Source organism: Magallana gigas, chromosome 9 (assembly GCF_963853765.1).
Source record: "Magallana gigas chromosome 9, xbMagGiga1.1, whole genome shotgun sequence".
Taxonomy (NCBI): Eukaryota; Metazoa; Mollusca; class Bivalvia; order Ostreida; family Ostreidae; genus Magallana; species Magallana gigas.
In genome coordinates, this window is record NC_088861.1 from 21886488 (window position 1) to 21893652 (window position 7165).

The following is a 7165-nucleotide window of genomic DNA, read 5'->3' on the forward strand; positions in this document are numbered from 1 at the left end:
GGTCTTTACGTGTTATTATGGTATAGTCTTTACGTGTTAATGTGGTAAAGTCTTTATTTGTTATTGTGGTATAGTCTTTACGTGTTATTGTGGTATAGTCTTTACGTTTTAATGTGGTAAAGTCTTTATATGTTATTGTGGTATAGTTTTTACGTGTTATTGTGGTATAGTCTTTACGTGTTACTGTGGTATAGACTTATTCCCGTAATTCTTGTATTTTTTGCTTTATTGTGGTAACGTCTTTTACGCGTTATTATGGTATGCATTATTGTGGTAAAGTCTTTTACGTGTTATTGTGGTATAGTCTTTACGCGTTATTGTGGTATAGTCTTTACGTGTTATTGTGGTTAAGTCTTGATGTGTTATTGTGGTAGAGTATTTACGTGTTATTGTGGTATAGTCTTTATGTGTTATTGTGGTAGAGTCTTTACGCGTTATTGTGGTATAGGCTTTACGTGTAATTGTGGTAAAGTCTTTACATGTTTTGTGGTATAGTCTTGTTGACCTGCAAGGATGAATTATTTACTGGTTTTGCTAGATAATATTTTTTTAGGTTTGTTAACATGTTTTTAACATTTATATAAATTCAATAGGATGAACATGTTTTATGTTGGTATTACTAATTGTTGAAGGGGCAGATTTGTAGCTAACTGGTATGAAAAAAGTGCCATTGTAACAATTGTGTGTTTATTGCACAATAAAACGTGCGCTGTTTCTTTGTTTATTTCTCCCTACCTATACTACTATATTAAAATAATAGACTCGAGATAACTCTAAATTCAGTGCATTTCATATGAAAAATCACGATACATGTAGTTCCGAATGTCAACTCGAATCGAGTGAAAAACGTTGCTGGAGAAAGTGTTGAATTCTTCATTAATATGAATTAAATTTTTAGATGAAAGGTATTTACAGCCTCAAAATTGTTTATTATGGTTAATTTGACTGTTATTTTTAATGCGTTTCGGAGCGATTATGCAATTTTTTTGCTATATTATTGGTATATGGGAGGCATTGGCCTGTCCCGAGACACAGATTATTTTAACTAAGCAGAGTGTAGTGAAATTAATAGCATTATTGTCGGCTTAAAGCTTTATTATGTAAATGGCAATAATACAGTGTGTCGATGAATCTATTTCGAAAATGTCCAATATCGTATACAATCTCAACCCGTGCACGCACGGGTCAAAGTCTAGTATTTCAAAATATTACATATTATAATATAGTATTTGTTTTACTACTTTCACCACTACTTCCAAAACAAAATGCATGCAGAATTGATGCAAGAAGCGAATTGGACCGGACTGTCTTGCCATCCAAAATGGCGGTGTAAATAAGTGAAATTTTTGTTGTTCTCAATGTTAGGCCCATTTAGGCTTTTAGCAAGTAGTAAATGAATATATGTTAGAAACAAACGGTTAGAGATATGTTGCTATGGCAGCTTAGAAAAGCTTAGAAATAGCGCACGTTTTTGTGCGCAATAAATACACATTTTTTTCGATGGGTAACACTGTACATGTAGCTCTCTGGTCGTCCATCCAATCTTTTTTTCAGACCAGTGAGCTGCAGTTCTGCAACTATTTAATTTGGTGAGAGCTGCAAAACCAAAGCAGGTTTTTGGCCGCTTTTAAATATCACCAGCTTGCCAACGTCGCGATAAAAATGCTGGAAATGCTTGTCGAGAATTATGTTAGTCTAGATTCAAACTTACATTGTAAAGTCAGTCTTCATTCTTGAGGTAGTTACTTTATATGGATAAACAGATTTGCATGTGTTTGTATTGATAACGTTAAATGCTGTAAAGATGGGCATGGATGTGCGCCAATAAGGTAATGAGAATGGTTTTTTCAGTTGTGTTAATTTACAATTGCTTTCTTTTTTTCTTAGAGAAACGGTAGCTTTTAGAAACCTTTTACTCAGAAAGTACGGCAAAGAATCAAATCAATAAATTGAAAGGGCAACTACTATCCCCCTTCCAAAAAAATGCTAGGAATCCAAATTGCTCTTTATAAACTTTTTTTTTTTATAATATTGATTATCGTTGTGTTAAAGAGCGTTTCATCCAATTACTGAAGGACTGCCTCCTAAGTCCAACCTACAACATGATAGAGTATACAGATAAATGCTGACGGCTATGTTTGAGCTGATTGACACAATGAAGGCAACATCTTTAAATGCTATAAAATAACGGTTCTATTTTGAGTACATATGCATTTTTATTCATAAACTATACAGGATTTTTCCGGTTTTTAAGCAAATACATTATATCAAATATCAATAGGCTATGAAATATCCCAAAAGAGAAATCTATGAGTTAAAAAAAACAGCCGATGATGTGTCCCAAAACTGAAGCAGTATATCCTATAAAAAGGTTTTGACTGCCCCCAAATATCAAGTAAGGTTTCGGAACTGTTTTGTTTAATAATATATATATATATATATATATATATATATATATATATATATATATATATATATATATATATTCTCGGAGAGTTTTTTTTAATGAATAACACATCTGATGCTAAACCGGATCAGACAGCTTTAATACATGAAGTCATAAGTATGCTTTATTTTCTCATTTGAAAAAGCAAGATATAGCTGTTTGTTCTCTCTATTTTCAATCCTCATACATCAAACACTTTATTTTTCCTAATATTCAGCGCCTGGTTAAAAATACATGTATGACTGTGTCTGTACTAATCTCTAGTCTTAACATATTAGAAAAAATTATTACTTATTTTGTGTGACTGGTAATTGTTTGGAAATTACTTATTTTGGCCTGTAGTCACTAAATAAAACTCGCAAAAGATTAAACTTGTGTATAGAGGAACACTGATATTGATAATTTAAAAACATCAATGTTAAGAATGTCAAAACAGTTCGTGTTATATAATCTCATAAAATCGTCAAAGTTTTCACCCGTTTTATAACCATTTATTACTGTAACTTACTGTTTTTCACAAATGAAAGACTGAAGCGAATGACAGTTGGCATCGTTCCAGTGAAAATGATATTTCCCGCCATTCAACATGAGACAGCCTTCCCGTGTAGCCCCATTCGGTTCGCCTGGTCCCCAGTCTGTGTACTCGATCCTCTCCTGACTGCTTATCCATATCCACTGACCATCCACCAGTACATCAGTACCACCGACCCAAAAGTGACCTGATATTTAAATGATATCGATTGCGTAATAGATGAATTGCGAGAATGATTTTAAATAATGCTCAAGGAAAATGTTCTCTCTAATTACTTTTTACTGGCACAGTATGTTGTGTTCGTTTGTTTTTGGATTCGATCTTGCTTTTGTTTGTTCGTTCGAATGTCTGTTTGGTTTGTTTCTTGTGTGATATTTTTTTAGCATTTTTAACCACAGGTGAAATATTCCATTTAACATTTATAAGGTTAAAAAGATACATGTCGTATGCTACCTTCTGGATTTATTTCAAGAGCATGCATATATATCTTAGTACTTGTACGTGGTTAATGATAGGGTCGAGCTATGCTTCTTGTTATAACAAAACAGATCTAGCATGACCTGTTGCAAAACGAGAATCTGTAATATGTGATATTTTTTTCACGTATTTCGCACAGTTTTCAAATCTTTGAAAACATTAACCGTTGATTGGATAATCATTGACTTCCGATTTTTTATTCACAAGAATTTATGAGAGGTGATAATGATAAACATGGTAAAATTCAATGCAGGGGATTTCCATAATTTATAAAGTTGGGACAGAAAGGAATAAGAAAAACTTAATATAGTTGTATCATAACAACTAGAGCAGTCTCCAATGCAATTTGTTACTAAAACTCAGGAGACTTCAAATGCACAAAATGCTGGAGAGTGGGTAAATTGTAAAAGCATATTGCTTCATTAGTCAAATATGTAAAAACAGCGAAGATTTATAGAGACACTAGCCAAGATTATCTACACAAGTTTTGACAGTTGTCAATCAAGAATTCTTGTGTACTACATACTTGTATTCTTTCATAGTTTTCATTAATTTTGAGGTTAATTGATCATTTAGTTATATCATAACACCTCCAGTACTATTTTATAAAAGTCCACCAAGGGTTATATGGAGTGTTATGATATTTAATTTATATAGATCCCCGAGATCTTTGTTCCAACTGGTCCCAGCCTGGCGGCTGCCCTAGCCAAGGTTTTCCGGAATGTCTCCTCCTCAACCTGGGGAGTAGCCTGCGTCCCAGTCTGTATAAAAAGAGGAGACAGAAAGACAGCTTCCAGAAGACTACTTTTTTTAATTAGATACAACACATTGATATGACATTTCAATAATAAATATCAATAGTATTTACAATAACATTTATCAACATTAATATTTATTGCAAAAATCTCTGAAAATAAAATATTATTTGAACCCTCTGGATATATTAACTTTACTTTTGAGAATGCGCGCAAGCGTTATAATTTATCTTACCTGTATAAAAAGAGGAGGCAGAAAGATAGCTTCCAGATGACTACTGGAGAGCTGTGTTTCCCGCACCCCCATTTTATACGCAAGGACACTGCGCTACAACATTCTCCTCCTAATAAGTAAATGCGATCAAGTGCATGCTAATGATCTGACGCACCGTGGTCAGTAGTAGTATTTTATTTAGATTTCTGACCCGGCGTCGACAGACTCATCACTGGACTTAGTAATAACACATTTCTCCATGAACATAAATAAACATACGTAAACAGACGTCGAAAGCAAATTGAAAGTGGGGGGGGGGGGGGGGGGGGGTTAGACTAATCCTCAGAAATCTTGCCAAGCAAAAAAAAATACCCAAACTTGGCAATGTTTTCATCTTTTAAAGGTAAATTTAGGAACATTTATCTTTCCTGCGAGAAAAAGTGGAAGGGGGAGGGGATGCTGAACCCTCTATGATGCTATGTGTCTAATGGTTAGGTCTAACTTTGCAAAAAAATTAAGCCCCCTCCCCCAGGTTCCGACGCTTATGTACGCTATCTATTTATCGCATGTACTTTAAACGCAATTTCTATAGAATTTCCGCTATGATAACTGCCTGAGAGTGTGCAAGACCCTAACCTAGGTCGTTAGGGTCGCAATGATGCAATGATGAAAGATTTTGTTCCCATGAATCTTGAAAGCATCGTTGACAATCACACCACAAACATTTCTAAACAGCTCTTTACAGATCCGATTTCTGACACCGTTATTCTGGTTTTAGATGGAACATATATTTACATACAAAAAAGTTCGTCTTACAAGTTCCAACGCCTTACATACTCAATGCATAAAAACCGACCTTTAGTCAAGCCTTTCATCATTACAGCAACAGATGGATACATCGTCGATGTGGTAGGTCCATTCTTTGCCAACGGTCGCAATAATGACGCCTCCATTCTATCTCATATTGTGAAAACAAACGCCGGCAATTTCATGGGTTTTTAAAAGAATAAGACGTATTGATCGTTGACAGAGGATTAGGGATTCGGTGCGATTTCTTCAAGAATGTGGCTTTCAAATAGAAATACCGTCATTTCTACCTAAAACTAGAAAATAACATACAACAAAAGAGGCTAATTCGTCAAGGTTGGTGACCAAAATTCGGTGGGATGTCGAGGCAGCTAACGGAAGGATAAAAAAGTGGCTATATCTTAACAATGTGGTCCATAACAGTCAAATTCCGTACATAGAAGATTTTGTGCGAATAGTGTGCAGTATGATTAATAAATACAGACCGGCACTTAAAACCTGCGACAATGGTGATCTTAGTCTTGGTTATAAGATGTTAATAAAATCTCGAGAAAACGCAAATGCTCTGAAACAATTGAGTACAACAGACACGCATGCATTTAGAGCTAATTCCAAGTCATGGAAAAGAATTGATGCTAATGATGTTGTTGTTGATTGTCCTGTTCTTAGTGAGGATGAAGTGAGAGAGTTAACATTTGGTGTATATCAAGTCCGGCAAGCAAATTCCTACGTCATAGAGCACACTGAAAACGGCCAGTACCACATAGACGTGTCTGAAATTGAATCTGGATTAATTCATAAAGAATTCAATCCAGACATCGAAACAGTACTCTTTACAACCTGTGGGTAAAGTACACTACCAAAAGTGTGTGAGGTTGGTACTGTCAGTGTAAATATGGCGCCCGCACTGTCGGATGTTGCGCCCACATCTGTAGTGTCATTTGGTATCTTGGGTACTCTCCCCATCAGTGCAATTACGCTGTTAGTGCTAATAAACAATTCATTTCAAACATTAATGATGCATACGAATGCCAAACAGATTCTGATGATTTTTCTGACTAATCATAATATTAAAATAAACCGACTACTTGTAAATTGAAAATTGTGTTTAGTTTTCTATATTCTTGAGCGAGACATGACGTAACTTTTGTACCAATCCTTACGAAATCTAAAGCACAGGTAAGTCGGAGTGGAATTTAAATACCCGTTTAACTCAGCAAGCGAGCATTTATGAATGGGCATTCACACGGCTTCCACCCCCATCTTCTTTTATTTTTTGTAATACTGTTAACACATGTATTCGTAACAACACCTCATAACACATTAATGTCAACGTCGAATAACGTCAATTTCAGCACGCTCGAAAGTCACTGTTATTTGAAATTGAATTCACAAAATTAATAACGCGTGTGACTACCATTTGCGTTCACGCATTCTTGACAGTGACGCCTCATTGATGCCACTAAAGTGTTCAGAAAGGCTTGAGGGATGTTGTTCCAGATGTTGGTTAAAGCCTGGCCTAAATCAACCAATGTCACTGGCTGATTTGGTAAACGGCGTAAACGTCTTTCCATTTCATCCCAGACGTGCTCGATCGGCGACAAATCGGGGGAAACAGCTGGCCAAGGCAAGACATCATAACGCTACCTCCACCAAATTGTCGACGTTGCACAACACAAGCGTCCTGGTAACGCTCCCCAACGCGACGATACACCCTACAACGGTCGTCACTGCTATCCAAATGAAATCTGGATTCATCAGAGAACAGAATATTGGCCCAGTCCTGTATTCTGAATCGCAGATGTCGTGTGCACCACGCTAGTCTGGCGATACGATGACATTGAAGCAGTACTGGGCGCACCGCTGGACGTCTTGGTCTGATGTTTTGCTCGCGCAGACGATTACGCACAGTTCTTGGACTACTTGTAATTGGT